This window comes from Neomonachus schauinslandi, chromosome 4, assembly GCF_002201575.2.
Source record: "Neomonachus schauinslandi chromosome 4, ASM220157v2, whole genome shotgun sequence".
Taxonomy (NCBI): Eukaryota; Metazoa; Chordata; class Mammalia; order Carnivora; family Phocidae; genus Neomonachus; species Neomonachus schauinslandi.
Window position 1 is genome coordinate 6102885 of NC_058406.1, and position 19233 is coordinate 6122117.

Below are 19233 nucleotides of genomic sequence, written 5' to 3' on the forward strand. Positions count from 1 at the left end.
AGGGTTCGGCAGGCGAGTGGGACAGTTACCTGGCCCGGGCAGGGCCGAAGAAGTCCCCGGCCCTTTATTGCCGTCCCCCCCGCCCCGACGCGCGCGGCCGCACGCCGGCCTCCCCTTCCTGGCTCCCAGCGGACGGAGGAGTCCACGCCGACCCCTGCCGCCTCACGCCCGTGCCCAAGACGAGGGGCCCGGAGAGAAGGCAGCTGCCACGCGCCGGCAAGTTGGACACTTACCTTCCCCGAATGCGCTACACCATCAATGGAGGTGTGTTCGTCCGGCTCCCGGGAAAGTGGGGGACGGGGCGGGAGGCCGCGGGGCTGGGGACCGCCGGGCTCGGGCCGAGGAGGGGCCGGCCGCGGGGACAGGGCCGGGGGCTGCGGGGGCTTCCCTCCCGTGACCTCTGGGGCGGTCTCCACTAGCTCCCTGCTCCTCGCTCGGCCAGTCCTTCAGGGGCGGGAGCCCAGGAGCATGTCTGGTTTTGTTTTTCTGAGGGCGAGGGGATCCCTGAGGATGATGGTGATTTTTTTTCCTCAACTAGAAGAGAAAATGAGGCAGAGACTGTGTGGGAGGCGAGCGAGGGAAGAGCACGGGGGAGGCGGAGGCGGGGGCGAGACCCGAGGCGGGCGAGCGTCTCGGGCGTGCGGGAGGAAGAGGAGGCTGGGAGCGCGGGGGGCGGCTCGCGAGCGTCTGTGGGAGCAGCGGCGCCTCGGCGATGGTGGCCGAGACGCGGCGGGGCTGCTGCACAGACCCACCGCCCACTCCGCGCTCGGGCCCGGCCCACCTCGCAGTATCACGCCTCGCCATTGGTGAGTCCCGGCGTGACGCACGCGGAGGCCGGGCCAATGGGAGGCGGAGGGCGGGCGGAGGGGCGGGATTTCTTGAGCTCTCTCATTCTCGCTATCTTTTTTATTTATTTTTTTTTTTTTCCCCCTTTCTAATAAAAAGAGCAGGAGAAGAAGGGGAGCGGCAGGGCTGTGCCGACGCCGCGGCCCGGGCTCGAGCGCGCGCTCCGGGCGGCAGCGGGCGGCGGGCTGGGCCCCCCCCCACCGGGGCGCGTCTTTGTGCGGAGCCGGGGCCGCGGCGCCCTGTGGGGTGGTCCCACGGGCGCGATTGGCCCGAGTCCCACTGCTCTTGTTATTACCCGGGTCACAATTTGCCTTTTCAGCCACTTCAGAGGAGGATTCATATTCCTGGGAGGGGGGACACGGAGTGGGTTCCAACGATTCGCTTAAGGACTCTTTCGAAATTTTGATGAGAATGAACGTTTTCAAATAAGTCTATGGCAGAAGATTAATTAAGAAAGAGAAAAACGAAATTCGCAGGTCGCGCTGCTTCTTTGAAAAGAATATAATAAAGAGGAAAAGCCTGGAAAGTCTCATCAAGGAATAAAGAAGGGACTAGAACCCCAGTCGCAGAGGGAATGTTAGGGAGACAGCAGTGTGCACAACTCTATGCAGTAAGTTTGAAAAATAAAATCTTTTTTAAAAAATCCAAATATCACCTTTTTCCTAGTAATCTGTCCCACTTCCCAAAGGCTGGTAATCACAGGGGGTCTACGGTGCTGTGAGGGGAGTGAGGGGCAGGCCAAATGCTCATATTCTATTTAATATAATTTATAGGAATGAGGGGTTTGGAAATTTTAATTATGACTAGCAGTTTTTGAAATGCATATCATGTTTATTGAGTTCTTTCACACACCCTGGCATGAATCCAGGGTGAATCATCAACCTATTGTTGGTTTGTTAATATACTGTAAATGCTTATTGGTGTCCTTATACCATACACTCTCCCTGAAGGAGTTCAGATATGTATATAATAGAATAATTAAGGGATAGAACACAGCACAAAATAATTCATTCATCTATTTCAAATAAAGTGATAATTTTCTCTTTGGAATATCTATTCAGATTATAATTTCCACATCCAGCAGCTTCTTTTCAGAATAATTTGGACTAGCAGATATCATTGGACTGTGACTCAAAAGATCAAAAAACAAATGGGTCTTTGCCATTACCTTTCTGAGTAACTTTCAGCAAGAAAAACCCTCTCTTGCTGCAACTCCTTCAGCTACGAAATGGGAAAAGTAGTTAATACCTCATTATATATCTAATAATGTGAGAACTGAATTTTACAACATAATAAATTCAGTAAACGGCTCTGGACATCCTAGATATGGATGGAACTATTCAACATTAGTTTGGAAATAATGAGGAATAAAGTGTATTAGATGGCTTCAGTGTCCATCACAATCCATACTTACAAGAACAGTCTTTTTAATAAAGATTCAGCCCTGTGGCGGGCAAATGGACAACAGTTTTTCAGAAGGTCCTGTGGATCCTACACTACCATTGAGCAGGGAGGAGAGAGGCTCTCAAGCTCAGTAAACCACATTTATTGTAGTATTAGGGCTTGTCATCACTTTCATTTATCTATAAAAATAATGTTTGGCCGGCTCGGTTGAGCATCTGGCTCTTGATTTCAGCTCAGGTTATGATCTCAGGGTTGTGGGATCAAGCCCCACAATAGGCTTTGCACTCAGCAGGCAGTCTGCTTGAGATTCCCTCTCTCCCTCTCCTTCTGTGCCTCCTCCCTTCCCTCTCTAAAAAAAAAAGGATGTAGATTAAGGGGTGCCTACCTGGCTCAGTTGGAAGAGCACGTGATTCTTGATCTCCAAGTCCTGAGTTCAAGCCCCATGTTGGGTGTAGAGCCTACTTTAAAATAAAACGTAGATTTAGACGTCTCAAGATTTCACATTGTTACAAAGCATAATATTATGGTATCGTGCCATAAAATTAGCAAACTAAATCTCTCTAACTACAACAACCCCGTGCAAGAATTGTGGCCCAGCCATAAAACTGGAGAGAACAGCCTTCCTGAGAGGCTGATAATGTAATAACAATACATCTTAATAAAGACAACTATTAAACCATTGACTGAAAGCTTACTACGTCCCAAGTGCCATGCGAAGCATGTTGTATTCCTTGGTCCACTTAGTCCTGACAACAGCCCATAAGGTGTATTATTATCTCCATTGTAAAGGTCAAGAACTGGGGCTTGGAGAAGTTAAATAACTTGGTCAAGGTGAAAGAGGTCAAATATCTAGCAGGGTTTTTTTCCCCCACTATGAAATTAGAAAGAATTTCCTTATTCTCTTTTCAACAAGCTTTAGAAAATGGGGATTACTTTGGTTATTGAATTTGAAAATACCAAGGACTTTTGTTAGCTATTTTATGTGTCTTACTACAGGTAGAAGTGATTTCATTTTGTATACAGAGGTTACATCAGAGACATAATACCATTATCTAAAAGAAGCAGGGGAAAGAGGAATTCTTTAATAAATGATGTTGGGACAACCAATAACAATATAGGAAAAAAAAAACTGCAGAAAAAAATTCTTTAGGGGCGCCTGGGTGCTTTAGTTGGTTAAGCATCCGACATTTGATTTCAGCTCAGGTCATGATCTCAGGGTTGTGAGATCAAGCTCCGTACTGGACGTGAAGCCTGCTTAAGATTCTCTTTCTCCCTCTCCCTGTGCCCCTCCCCCTGCTTTCTCTCTCTCTCTCTCTCAAATAAATCTTTTTTTTTTTTTTGCGAGAGAGAGAATGAGAGACAGAGAGCATGAGAGGGAGGAGGGTCAGAGGGAGAAGCAGACACCCCGCTGAGCAGGGAGCCTGATGTGGGACTCGATCCCGGGACTCCAGGATCATGACCTGAGCCGAAGGCAGTCACTTAACCAACTGAGCCACCCAGGCGCCCTCAAATAAATCTTTAAGAAAAAAATTCTTTAACTAGATTTATTTTATTCCTAAACCCCTCCCCCCTAAAATTATAGATGGATATTTTTTAAATGTAAAAAATGAAACCACTGAGAGGCCCCTGGCTGGCTCAGTTGGTAGAGCATGCAATTCTTGATCTCAGGGTCGTGAGTTCAAGCCCCATGTTGGGTGTAGAGATAACTTAAAAAAAAAAAAAAAGGCAGTGGGGTACCTGGGTGGCTCAGTTGGTTAAGCTTTCAGCTTTTGATTTCAGTTCAGGTCATGGTCTCTGTGTGATGAGATTGAGCCCTGCATTGGGCTCCATACTCAGTGGGGAGTCTGCTTGAGATTCTCTCTTCTCTCTCTCCTCTCCCAGCTCTCTCTCTCTTTTTATGTCTCTCAAATAAATAAATAAATCTCTTTTTAAAATTTCAGAGACCTTACCATGGTCTCTTACAGGATCCTGTAAGACCCACTGAACCACTATTTGTTAGGTTGAGTTTAGGAATTTATTTTATTACTGTCCTCTCTAATCCACATATAGGTTATGTTTATTCTTTTGTATATGTCAGATATTTTATGATTATTTTAATGAAACTATGAAAGTAATTAGAGGAATACCAAAATTTTTTTCAAATCATGGATTGAAGAAGTTTTTTCTAAGCTTGACAGGAAACCCAGAAGTCATAAAGGAAAAACACCAATAAATTTTATTCATGTATATTTTACATCTCTATAAGGCACAAAAAGACACCACAACAATACAAGAAACAAACAACACCTGTAATAAAGTACTAACTTCCTTTTTTCTTTAAAGATTTTATTTTTTTAAATATTTTATTTATTGGGGCTCCTGGGTGGCTCAGTCGGTTGGGCATCTGCCTTAGGCTCAGGTCATGATCCCAGGGTCCTGGGATCAAGCCCGGCATCAGACTCTCTGCTCCGCAGAGAGCCTGTTTTTCCTCTCCCTCTGCCTGCCACTCTGCCTACTTACACTTGCTCTCTCTCTCTCACACTCTCTGTCTCTCTCAAATAAATAAAATATATATTTTACTTATTTATTTTATTTATTTACTTAATAAATAAAACCTTCATTTATTTGAGAATGAGAGAGAGCATGAGAGCGGGGTGAGGGGCAGAGGGAGAAGCAGACTCTCCACTGAGCAGGGAGCCTGGGACTCTGGGATCGTGATCTGAGCCGTAGGCAGATGCTTAACCGGCTGAGCCACCCAAGCACCCCTAAAGTACTAACTTCCTTAATACAAATAGCTCTTACAGGGGCACCTGGGTGGCTCAGTCGTTAAGCGTCTGCCTTCGGCTCAGGTCATGATCACAGGGTCCTGGGATCGAGCCCCGCATCGGGCTCCCTGCTCCGCGGGAAGCCTGCTTCTCCCTCTCCCACTCCCCCTGCTTGTGTTCCCTCTCTCGCTGTGTCTCTCTCTGTCAAATAAATAAATAAAATCTTTAAAAAAAAACAAAAAAACAAATAGCTCTTACAGATTTGTAAGAAAAAAAATCAGAAAAATGGAAAAAAATATATGAACAAAAAATTCACAGAGAAATGTGTTCAATAAACATGATTCAATCATAAAAAATAAATGCAAATTAAAATCATCTCTCAGATTAGGGAAATTTTTTAACTTCATAATACCCAGTATTGATAAGGATGTGGGAAAACAAGAACTCTGATGCACTGTTGGTAAAAATGTAATCAGTCCCTTTTTTAGGACACAATTTGGCAACCACCTATGGAAAGGTTAAATATCCATACCTTTTGACCCAGAAATTCCACTTCTAGAAAGCCATTCTGCAAATAGTCTTGCATAAATGTACAAAAATATATACAAACGCATATATAATTGCAACATTATTTATAATAGTGAAAACCCAGAAAAATCCAAACATCCATAAACAAAGAATGTTTAAATAAATTATAGTACAAACATACAATGGAATACTTTATAGCTTTCAAAAAGGATTAGGTAAATCTGAATTGATATAGAATGATAATCAGGATTCAGAGTTAAATGAAAAAAAGCAAGTCACAGAACAATTATATAATTGCAAAGTGTATAAAAGCAAAGTATAATTCTATTTGTATTTTTTTTAAAGATTTTATTTATTTATTTGAGAGAGAGAATGAGAGCGAGAGAGCATGAGAGGGGGGAGGGTCAGAGGGAGAAGCAGACTCCCTGCCAAGCAGGGAGCCCGATGCAGGATTCGATCCTGGGACTCCAGGATCATGACCTGAGCCGAAGGCAGTCGCTTAACCAACTGAGCCACCCAGGCGCCCCTATTTGTATTTTTTTAAGTAGGATCTACACCCAGCATGGGGCTTGGACTCACAACCCCCAGATCAAGAGTCACATGCTCTACCCCCTGAGTCAGCCAGTCAGACCCTATTTGCATTTTTAGAAGGACAAATTTGTATATGCTTCAAAGATGTCTAAAAACATATTCACCAGGGCACCTGGGTGGCTCAGTCGTTAAGCGTCTGCCTTCGGCTCAGGTCATGGTCCCAGGGTCCTGGGATCGAGCCCCGCATCGGGCTCCCTGCTCGGCAGGAAGCCTACTTCTCCCTCTGACCCTACCCCTGCTTGTGTCCCTTTCTCGCTGTATCTCTCTGTCAAATAAATAAATAAAATCTTTAAAAATAAATAAATAAATAAAAATAATAAAAACATATTCACCAGGAAAACGTTTAGAGTGAGTCCAGTGGGCATGGAATGAAGAATAAGGAGGGAACAGGAGACAGACTTTTGATTTCATTCTACTCTGTTCTATTTGATTTTTTTCTCTTCGTATCAAGCATGTATAATTTTTATAATAAAAAAAAAGAATTCAAGTTCTTCGAACATATGGCTGGTAACTAGCCTTCATAATTCACCAGAAGTACTTGTGCTTTAGAACAAGTAAATTATTTTCCTCTCAAATGCCTTCAGCAAAACTGGGGTGCTTTATCAAGCCTGGTAACAGACTGAAGCTTGTTTCTAGGCATTTTCTTTGAAATAGCCTTCCAAGTTTCTGCAGTGCAAATGCCAGCCAACACGAGCTCCAGCAATCTCCCATTGTACTTTTTCAGGTTGAACAAGAGCAGAGCTGACTACTCCCCACCGTGGTATGTCTGGGGACGCTCAGCACCCACGTTGGGTTGACCCACAGTGGGGTTTCGCTCCATAATGTGTTGTAAATTGGAATCGCGCCCTCGCCAGTCTTTTTCCCCTCGGGCCAAGTAAGTAACCCCTGATAGCCTTTGAAAGTCCCCGCGCTGAACTGAAATGGAGAAATGGGTGATTATGGCACTTACTGAGGAGGCACGTGTCACGCATGCAGACGTGTACAAAAGGGAAACCACTTTCCAAAACTCGTAGCCCCTTTCCTTTATGTGGACGGGACCGACTGTGGAGAGCAGTTAAGGTTCTCCATTCAACTCCAGGCTCCGATGAATTTTCTTTCAACCAAAGGAGAAGTGGGTCTGTATACCAGCACACCTACAGATAGATCTCAAGGCAGCCCTGCTCCACTGAACCACATCAGGTCCAGTGCAATGACGCTCTTCACTGAGTCACACTTAGCCAGCCAATGCCACAGCCTGCTGTCCGGGGGCAATGGGTGCTTCTGGATAAGATCTAAACCCAACATCTGACTTCTGACCACATGTGGTCATTGAAGAGTCTCATAGGGCTTCGCGAAAGAATTAAGGGGAGGAAATGCTGATTTTCATTGTCCTGGCCCAATTCCAAGTTTGATCGTTCGCAGTCCTCCTCCTTTGTCTGCCTGCCATCTCACTGAGACGTGCTATTCCACAGTTCCTGTTATAAACAGCTGTCCACTGTTAACCGAGCGAGCCAGAGAGCCAGCGAATTCCACCCTGGGGGAAGCTGCATTTCAAGATAAACATTTCCTCCGCATCTTTGGTAAATTACTTAGATTTACCTTGGAGGAAAGATATAGTTTTCTAGTGAGAATAAGGGCATGGTAATGGGGAGTTAAAAATTATCCACAAGCCCTATTTTGTCTAACTGGTAAACAAAGAAGACTGGACTTGATCACAAAGGGGCCCTCGGAAGGGAGAGTCCATAGGAAATCAATTTCAGATTCTAACATTTTTATTTGGGAATCCAGAATTTAATCTTTTAAAAAATATTTATTTATTTGAGACAGCGTGAGTGAGGGGAAGAACATAGGGAGAGGGACAAGCAGACTCTGCGCTGAGGGCAGAGCCTGATTGTGGGGCCTGATCCTGTGACCCAGACACTATGACCTAAGCTGAAATCAAGAGTCAGATGCTCAACCGACTGAGCCACCCAGGCGCCCCCAGAATTTAATCTTAAACATTGATGAAGCAGGTGCTATTTGCCACCAAAATGCATTTCTTCAATCTAAGGCATATTTACAAACAGAACAAACAGGCAAGAAACTCTGTAAAACAGAGGAAACAACAAAATTCGCCCTCTGCTATCCAAGCTTCAGTGTCTATGTAGGAAATGTCTGGGGGACTCAATTTAATGCCTCCCTCCTTTTTATTCAACCCTTAAGACATCTTTTTTTTTTTTTTAACATTTTATTTATTTATTTGAGAGAGAGAGCACACAGGAGAGTGAAAGGGAGAAGCAGACTCCCCGCTGAGCTGGGAGCCCGCCGTGGGGCTTGATCCCAGGACCCTGAGATCATGACCTGAGCCAAAGGCAGACACTTAACCGACTGAGCCACCCAGGCACTCCCACTTAAGACATCTTAATTTCAAATATCAACCCCAAATGTCTCCTTCTAATACTCCAACTTCCAGAATAATTCCTCTCTTTAATCTTGAAAAGAGCATTTTAACTTGAAAGCATCCAAAATATCCTTCAATAGGTGAATGGATAAACAAGCTATGTTGCATCCATTCAATGGAATATTATTCAGTGCTAAAAAGAACTAAGCTATCAAGCCATAAAAAGGCACGGGGGAACCTAACAGACATTATTGAGTGAAAGAAACCAATCCAAAAAAGTTTACTGTGTGCTTCCAACTGCACAACATTCTGGAAAAGGCAAAACTATGTCTGGAAAAGACATTCTAGAATAAGAAGTAAAAAGATCAGTGGTTGCCAGGGATGGGGTAAGACAAGGCCAAACAGGTGGAATACAGGGGATTTTTAGGGCAGTGAAACTATTCAGTATGATTTTATAAGGATGGATACATGCCATTATGCATTTGCTAAAACCCACAGAATCTATAAAACACAAAGTGAATGAACTCTACTATAAACTATGTACTTTAGTTAATAAATAATATCTTGATACTGGTTCATCAGTTAGACAAATGGACCGCACTAATGCAAGTTGTTAATAAAAGAAGACTGGAGTGGGGGGGGAGGGGTATGGGTATGTAGGAACTCTGCACTTCCTGCTCAAGTTTGCTGTGAACCTAAAACTACTCTGAAAAAGCCTATTAACTTTTTTATAAAGAGCATTTTAGCTCTGTTCTTTGTGTTGTAAGAAACAGAGACTCACGCAGCATGTCAAGTAACAGGAGGTAGGAGCCCAGGCAAAGCTGAACCAAGTGACATCAGGAGCTATGGGACTAGAGCAGGGCCACACAAAGGTTGCGGGTCCCAGGACGTTATCACTGACCCCATCCTCTCTTCCACCTGCCGGCTTCCTCACCCTTCACCGTGTAGCTTCTCTTCTCTTCACAGTGTCTGCTTTCTCATCATCTCAGCTCCTTCCTGACTGTGGCTTCCCTATGGCCTCTGGCAAACCTACTTGGCCTGGTTCATTCTTGAAGGCCCAGCCCTGTCCTGGTCCCTGGCACCCTGTGGGTGCACGTAGCAGCAAAGGGGTGAAGGGTGTCCCTCGCACTGTGCAGCCAAGCCCCAAGGCTCAGAGCTGCTGCTTCCTCAGGGACTCTGGCTGAGCAGCCTCCCTTTAAATGGGCCCATGGTGTTGGCAGCATCTGGATGTGCCTAACATGGATGGTGTCCTTTGGAATGGCTTGTGTCAAAAAAAATTAACAATTCAGTAAAACCGAACCTTAGCAATTAAGTATTTCAATACATTTTAAAATAGTTACCTTTAGGGGTGCCTGGGTGGCGCAGTCAGTTGGGCATCCTAATCTTGATTTCGGCTCAGGTCATGGTCTCGGGGTTGTGAGATGGGGTCCACGCTCAGCATGGAGTCTGCTTGAGATTCTCTCTCTCCCTCTCCCTCTGCCGCTCCCCCTGCTTGCACTCACGCACATTCCCTCTCTCTCTCAAATAAAACAAAATAAATCTTAAACTTCTTTTAGAAGCCCCCAATAATAGGGACGCCTGGGTGGCTCAATCGGTTGGGCGTCTGCCTTTGGCTCAGGTCATGATCCCAGGGTCCTGGGATCGAGTCCTGCATCGGGCTCCTTGCTCAGCGGGTAGTCTGCTTCTCCCTCTGCCTGCCGCTCCCCCTGCTTGCGCTCTCTCTGACAAATAAATAAATAAAATCTTTAAAAAAAAAAAAGAAGCCCCCAATAATATACTCATGAAAATGCACTACCGAACCCAATACAGAAATCAAATAGTATGGTTTAAAGATTCAGTATGCATTGCCAAACTGCACAAATTTTAGAATAAAATATATGAGAAGTTGTTGAACAAGACCTAAAAAGCACAAACTGGACAAAGACACATTTGACTAAAATAATGTTAAAGACTTATGATCATTTACATTAAAATAAGTGGAAATCACACATTGGGGGGAAAATCATTGTAATTCCCATAACCATGACAGGGCTAGTGATAAGAATATATCAAGAAAGCTTATAAATTTGGGGCACCTGGGTGGCTCAGCCAGTTAAGCATCTGTCTGCCTTCCACTCAGGTCATGATCCCAGGGTCTTGGGATCGAGCCCCACATCGGGCTCCCTGCTCAGCGGGGAGCCTGCTTCTCCCACTCCCTCTGCCACTCCCCCTGATTGTGCTCTCTCTCTCTCTCTCAAATAAATAAAATCTTAAAAAAAAAAAAAGAAATCTTATAAATCTATTCGAGAAAGATGAATAACCCAACAGAAAAGTAGGGGAAGGATAAGAACAGACAATCAGCAGAACAATCTGTATGTCCAATAAACACAAAACAGTGTTCAGTCTCTAATGTCTTCATTCTTGGCAGTTTCAATACACACATAGATGATCCTTCTAACTGCTTCTTTTGTGTGTGTGTATGCATGTGCATGTTGTGTGTGTGTGTTTTAATTGTGGTTAAACACACACAACATAAAATTTACCATTGTAATCATTTTCAAGTGCACACCTCAATAATGTGAAGTATAGGCATGATGTTGTGCAACCAACCTCCATCTGCAAGATGCAATCTTGCAAAATTAGAACTCTGTAGCCATTAAACAACAATTCCCCATCTTGCTCTCCCCCAGCCCCTGGCCACTACTATTCCACTTTCTGTTTCTATGAATTTGACCACTCTAGGTACCTTATACAAGGGAAATCAAACAGTATTTGCCTTTTTGTGACTGGCTTATTTCAGTTAACACAATGTCCTTATATTAATTTGCTAGGGCTGACATACAAAATACCACAGACCGGATGGCGTAACAACAGAAACTTATTTTCTCACAGTCTTGGAGGCTGGAAGTCTGAGATTAAGGTGCCAGCAGGGCTGGTTTCTCTTGAGGTCTGTCCCCTTGGCTTGTGGGTGGCTGCCTTCTCGCTGGGTCCTCACATGGCCTTTTCTGTGTGTGTGCCCATCCCTGGGGTCACTTCCTCTTCTTATAAGGACACCAGTCCTGTTGGATTAGGCCCCCATCCTTGAGACCTCACTTTACCTTAATCACTTCTGTTAAAGGCTCTATCTCTAAATATAGTCACGTTGGGGGTAAGCATCCTTAACTCCAGGGGGACCTGCCCCTTTGTGAACTCAAAGTGATGACTTGTATAAACCGTCTGTGATCACTGAATTTGGGACTTGCCCATTTCTTTTGCCTTAACACTTTAAGCTGCTTAAATTAATTAATTAGCAGATTAATGCAGCAGAACAAAAAATAACTACTTAGCCTCAGTGGCCTTTTTGGCCCTAACAATGATTTGATTGAGAGTTTATTATTAATTGCATTTTAAGAGAAAGTTGACAGCCCCAGGCCCTTGGATTCAGTGCTCACGGTCACTGGTAAAGAGGATTGAGACAAATTAGATTATTTGCTCACTTCCTTATTTGTCTACCTATTGTTACAGCCTGCTAGAAATGTAAGCTTCGCAAGGACAGGCATATTTGTTGAATCACAATGAAGGGGTGTGGTGGGGATTAAAGAATGCATATAGGGGTGCCTGGGTGGCTCAGTTAAGCATCTGCCTTTGGCTCAGGTCATGATCCCAGGGTCCTGGGATCGAGTCCCGCATCGGGCTCCCTGCTCAGTGGGGAGTCTGCTTCTCCCTCTGCCCCTCTCCCCTGTTCATGCTCTTTCTCACTCTCTCATAAATAAATTAAATCTTAAAAAAAAAAAAAAAAAGAATGCATATAAAGCCCTCAAGGTTGACTGTGGACACTGCGTAACTCAATGTAAGATAGAGTTCACTTAAAGCCAATATGAGTATCTAACAGATCTGAGCTTCGGCATTGACATTGTCAGGTATAAATCTTTGAAAACTTTTGAATGATGTTGATTATAGGACTTTGGGGAAAGAAACTACTTAAAGCCACTAAAATATTGTCAAATCAATTTTTGCATTCTCATTTACAGTAAGTTCTTTGTCCTATAATGTTTATATTAATTAATGTTAATGCAGATTAAAATAGACCAATAGGAAGTAGACAAAGCTACAGGCTTTTAATTTTAAGCATTTTCTGAGAACATGTGTATACAGACCATATAAACATAGTGGTGTGGGGGCGCCTGGGTGGCTCAGTCGTTAAGCGTCTGCCTTCGGCTCAGGTCATGATCCCGGGGTCCTGGGATCGAGCCCCGCATCGGGCTGCCTCCTCTGCAGGAGGCCTGCTTCTCCCTCTCCCCATCCCCCTGCTTGTGTTCCCTCTCTCACTGTCTCTGTCACTCTGTTGAAAAATAAATAAAAATCTTAAAAAAAAAAACAAAACAAAACATAGTGGTGTGTATCTGTGTTTGTGAAGAATTTAGATTCTTGTCTTCCTAAAACAAATCTGAGTTGGTCCTAATCCCATATCCCCAGTGACTCAATGCCCTCTCTCTCCTCCGTGTCTGTTTGCATCCCATGGTCAAGCACTGTACCCTCTGCCTTGCACACACACTCAGCAGCTTGCCCCCTCACTTCCTAATATTCCCTGAGCCAAACCACAACCCTGGTGATAATTCCAACATACTGCCTACTCGGCACCTACACCTGCCCAGCCAAATGAGTTTGGCATCACACTGCCTGGTTTCATTTTAAATTCATGACCACAGGGGTGCCTGGGTGGCTCAGTCGGTGAAGTGTATGCCTTCGGCTCAGGTCATGATCCCAGGGTCCGAAGATCAAATCCCACATCGGGTTCCCTGCTCAGTGGGGAGCCTGCTTCTCCCTCTGCCCGCTCTGCCTGCAGCTCCCCCTGCTTGTGCTCACTCTCTCTCTGCAAGTAAATAAATAAAATCTTAAATAAACAAACAAATAAATAAATTCATGACCACAAACCTCAAGTGGACTCTTAATGCCCTTGGCAATCATAGGATACTTACCCAGACTCATTTCTCCTCCAGTGCTCCAGCCAGTAATCTCACATCCGTTCCTCTCTCCTCAAACCTCCAACACCCCCTCCCTTCTTTCCGAGATCACCGTGGGAATTGATGTGATCAGCAGACTGCCCACTCCCCACATCTATCTATCCATCTCTGAACCCCACCCTCTGGCTTCCTGCCTGCTATTACAGATGAATCACTAATGGTCCTATGGAAGCCTAGCCCTCCGCTTTTGACCCCCCCCCATTACTCATGAATATCACTCAGCATTTCTCCCCTCTCTCTGTTACATCATTCTTTTTACCATCCGGTGGATCACTCCTATTGGAATACAGCATTTCTCCCCTCTCTCTGTTACATTTTTTTTTACCATCCGCTGGATCACTCCTATTGGAAAACAAGTAACATGTTTTTTCTCTGACCTTAAGCCTTCTGTTGACTACACTTTACCTGTTATCTACTTCCCCAATTTTTTGCTCCCTTTTGCAACAAAACATCTTCAAAAAAATGGTCTACACTTGCTTTCTCCAATTTTTTACCCTTCTCTTTCAATCCATTCCAATCTCACTTTGATGCAACCTTTCCACTAAAACTTGTCCTACTGACGTCATCAGTGAGCTCCATGTTGCTAAAAAGAAGAGTCAATTCTCAGTCTCCCACTTTCTTGATCTATTGGCAGCATTCAATACAACTGATGACCACCTCTTACCTGACAGGCTTTTTCTACTGGGCCATCAAGACACTCCATCCTCCTGGTTTCCCCTCACCTCACGGGTGAGTCTTTCTCAGTGTCTTTCAATGATTCCTTCTCTTCTCCCCAGCCTCCGAATGTTGGAGCCCCCAGGCTCAGTCCTTGATCTTTTCTGTACCTACATTCAGTCCCCTGTTGATATCATTCACTGCCATGGCTTCAAAGACCACCCAATTGCTGATCACTCTCACGTATACATCTCCAACCCAGACCTCCCTTCTGAACCTCAGACTCATATAGCCAATGGCCAGGTCAACATCTCCCCTTGGATGTCTAAGGTATCTTAAATTTAACATGCCCAAAACTAAATACCTGCCCCACCCCAGGTCTTCCACATCTCAGTCAATAGCAACTCCATCCTTCCAGTTGCTCAGATTAAAACCTTTCAGTCTCCTTTGTCTGAGGCAGAATTGCCCTGCCCTTGCTGGGGGCTGGGCTAAGTAATCTGCAAAGATACAAATGTAGTGATCCGAAGGGGTACATGCACCCCAATGTTTATAGCAGCAATGTCCACGGTAGCCAGACTATGGAAAGAGCCAAGATGTCCATCGACAGATGAATGGATAAAGAAGATGTGGTATATATATACAATGGAATATTATGCAGCCATCAAAAGGAACAAAATCTTGCCATTTGCAACAACGTGGATGGAACTAGAGGGTATTATGCTAAGTGAAATAAGTCAGTCAGAGAAAGACATGTATCATATGATCTCACTGATATGGAGGAATTCTTAATCTCAGGAAACAAACTGAGGGTTGCTGGAGTGGTGGGGAGTGGGAGGGATGGGGTGGCTGGGTGATGGACATTGGGGAGGATATGTACTATGGTGAGCACTGTGAATTGTGTAAGACTGATGAATCACAGACCTGTACCTCTGAAACAAATAATACATTATATGTTAAAAAAAAGAAGAAGAAGAAGAAGATAGTAGGTAGGGAAAAATGAAGCGGGGGGAAATTGGAGGGGGAGACGTACCATGAGAGACTGTGGACTCTGAGAAACAAACTGAGGGTTCTAGAGGGGATGGGTTAGCCTGGTGATGGGTATTAAAGAGGGCACGTATTGAATGGAGCACTGGGTGTTATACGCAAACAATGAATCATGGAACACTACATCAAAAACTAATGATGTAATGTATGGTGATTAACATAACATAATAAAATAAAATTTAAAAAAATATAAAACCTTTCAGTCTCTCATATCCACATTCAGTCCATCAGAAAAATCCTGTTGGCCCTGCCTTCAAACAATGCCCTAGGGCAGACTGCTTCTCACCACCTCCACCACTACCGTCCTAGTCCAAGTCACTGTCATCCCTTGCCTGGATTATAGTAATAGCCTCTTAATTGCCTGACTCTCTACATAGTCTCTTCCCAATATGGTAGCAGTGATTCTTTTAAAATGTAGTTTAGATTATGCTGCTGTACAGCTCATAATATGACAATGACTCTGTATCAGTCAAGATGACCTAGGTTATGATGTGATGGTGAATAACCCCAACATTTCAGTGATTTAAAATTGTGATAATTTCTTTCTCATGTGCCACGTCCACCTCAGGCAACAGCAGGGAGCTGCTCATCACCATCACTGATCGGAGATTTGGGCTTATACCTCAGAACACTCTCTTGAATATTTCTGGTCACCTTGACAGAGGAGCAAAAGTTCTAGAAGATTATCACTGGTAATTAAATGCTCCCAAAGTGAATTCTCCAGACTCAGTGGCCAGAACTGGTCACATGGACTGATACATACTTAAGACAGCCAAAGAGTGTCATCCTGCTCCATTCTGAGGGCCAGGAGCTGGACATATTCAGTGAGCTCCTGAACATCATAGGCTCCCAGCAGGGCTCAAAATAAAAGCAAAGTCCTAGGGGTGCCTGGGTGGCTCAGTGGGTTAGGCGTCCAATTCTTGGTTTCAGCTCGGGTCATGATCTCGGGATCCTGGGATCCAGCCCCACATCAGGCTTCACGCTCAGTGGGGAGTCTGCTTGTCTCCCTCTCTATCTGCCCCTCCCCCACTTGTGCTCTTTCTCTCTCTCTCTCTCAAATAAATAAATAAATAAATTTTTTAAAAAATAAAAAATGAAAGCAAAGTCCTTACAATGGCCTATGAAGCTTGGCATTAGCAGCCCCTGCCCTCACCTCTCTGACCTCACCTCCTCCTGTTCTCTCCCAGGTACCATTGCATCTGAGAGCCTATTCCTCTGCCTGCATGGCTCTGCCTTCAGTTATCTGCATGATAATCCCCTTACCTCCTACCCTGACCTGTTTATTTAAAATCATAATCCACCCCTTCTCCATTCCTAATCCTCACCCCACTCTACATACACACCTGAACAAAAACTTCCATGAGGGCAGCGAACGCAGATGCTTTGTCTGTTTTTGTTCACGGATGTACCCGCACAAGCCAAGCCCAGATTGGGATCTGCATAAGATAGGGGCTCAGGAATATTTTCTTCAATGAGTGAACCTCCCTAGTGGTCAGAAAAATACCCAAAAAAACCCCACAAAATATTGTTTCATGCCTGTCAGATGATAAAATGTTCACGTCTGACAATGGTAAGCCCTGATGAGGATTTAGTGAGGGGAAATCTCCTGCCCTGCCCCAGAGTGCACGTTGGTACAACCACTTTGGAGAGCAGTTTGGCATTCTGTAGTCAAGCCCAAGATAAGCATGAATTATTACAATTCGACAATTTCACTTCCCAGTATTTGTCTTGGAGAAACTCATCCACGTGTGTCCAAAGAGACATGCAAAAAGATGCTCATAACAGCATTATTTATAATAGAAAAAGAGTTGGAAACAATTGAAATTTCCATCAGCAAGATACTTGATACATAATTGTCACATACAAGGGAACATCATGAAGCGGTTAAAATGAATTTATTTGGTACGTTTTGACTTCCCATCTCCAGTCCAGCATGCAAGGAGATTGGAAGTCGCTTTCATTCACAAAACAAGAAAAAAGCTGAACAAACTGAAAATGAACAATTATTCTTAGATCCATCAGAGAACTGAGGTCACAGGGCAAACTGGCTCCAAAATTAGGAGCGATAGGTAGGTACAGAGAATCACAACTTACCTGAGCAGAAACCTCCACAGGAACCAGTACCTGGGAAGGTACTGTGGTCTACACATTGCTGGAGGCTCAGTGTGGACAAGTTTGAAAGTTAAAAACTCCAGGGGGCCTCTCACACGTCTGAGTTCTCCCTCTAGGAGCCCTTCCAGACTCTACAGTAAGGATCCAGAGAAAAACCCCTTCATGTTTCCAGCAGCAGAAGGGGAAAAGGGGTCATTTTGGAACACAACCCGAGTACTCTGTTGCTTTTAACAAACCCTGCCCTCAAAAGAAGCTATTTCACCAGAGCCTAATGGACCCAGGGGAAGGGAACTATGCAACCGCAGCCCCCTGGAGCCTTCCTGCCTCGCCTACGGGGTTAAGGCAGCTGAGAAGCCCTGGTCAGTCATGGCCCACAGGCAGAGACTAAAGCACCAAGACCTCATAATCTACACCTATGCATATCATATTCCAACTGCAGAAAATCATAGACCCAAAAAAATTTTTTTGAAAGAAGCCAGAGAAAAAGACCTTACCAGGCGCCTGGGTGGCTCAGTTGGTTAAGCGACTGCCTTCGGCTCAGGTCATGATCCTGGAGTCCCTGGATCGAGTTCCGCATCAGGCTCCCTGCTCGGCAGGGAGTCTGCTTCTCCCTCTGACCCTCCCAACCCTCCCCCCTCTCATGTGCTCTCTCTCTCTCAGTCTCGCTCTCTCAAATAAATAAATAAAATCTTAAAAAAAAAAAAAAAAGACCTTACCTGTGGAGGAGCAAGGAAAGAATTACATAGTTTTCCTTTGGGAACCATGCAGGCGAGAAAAGGATGGAGTAAGCTCTTTTCATGCCTAGTGTAGCCATGCTTGTGTTCCCAAGAAGCATCTGAAGCATATAGCAGCTCCCAAGCATTGCATGCTGGATAAACTGACAGGTGTGTTTGCCCCTTATCCATCTACTGGTCCCCGTACACTGAGAGAATGTCTCCCTCTCATCATTTTCCTAAGGAACAGACTTAAGTAGGCCCTCACAGGAGATGAAGTAAAGAAGATTTGTATCCAACATTTTATTGAGATTGATGGCAAGGTCCCAACTGATATAACTTACCCTGCTGGTTTTATGGATGTCATCAGCATTGACAAGACTGGGGAGGCTTTCTGTCTGATCTATGACACCAAGGGTCGCTTGGCTGCTCATCAGATTACACCTGAGGAGGCCAACTATAAGTTGTGCAAAGTGAGAAAGACCTTTGTGAGAACAAAAGGAATCCCTCACCTGGTGACCCATGATGTTCGTACCATCCGCTATCCTGATCCCCTCATCAAGATGAATGACACCATTCAGATTGATTTGGAGACTAGAAAGATTACTGATTTCATCAAGTTTGACCCTGGTAATCTGTGTATGGTGACCAGAGTTGCTAACCTGGGAAGATTTGGTGTGATCACCAACAGAGAGAGACACCCTGGTTCTTTTGGTGTCATTCACATGGAAGATGCCAATGGCAACAGCCTTGCCACCCGACTCCAACATTTTTGTTATTGGCAAAGCCAACAAACCATGGATTTCTCTTCCCTGTGGAAAGGGTATCCACCTCATCATTGCTAAAGAGAGACAAGAGACTAGCGGCCAAACAGAGCAGTGGGTAAAATGGTCTCTAGGTGATGTGATCGGAAGTCTTTATACTTAATTAAATATCATACAGCACAGAAAAAAAAAAAAAAGGCGTGAAGTGCTATAATGCTGTATTGAAAGTGTTGAAACAAAAAAACCCACTAAGGTAGAACTCTGTACCCAGTGACATTATCCTTCAAAAGTCAAGGAGAGAGAAAGAATTTCTCAAACAAAAATTGAAGGAATTTTTTGCCAGTAGACAGTCTTTCCAAAAAGCTTTAAAATAAGTTCTTCATAAAGAGAGAAATGACATTGGTCGGAACTCAGATCCACAAAGAAAAGAAGAGCATTCGAGAAGGAATAATGAGTGAATGTAAAATGATTTACATGTAGTGATACCAAGAC

General features: G+C 44.3%; 1 pseudogene; it reads left to right on the forward strand.

The window, feature by feature from the left end:
- The first annotated feature begins 712 nt into the window (after window positions 1–712).
- LOC110575353 lies at window positions 713–18863 on the forward strand (annotated as a pseudogene).
- The last annotated feature ends 370 nt before the right edge of the window (window positions 18864–19233 follow it).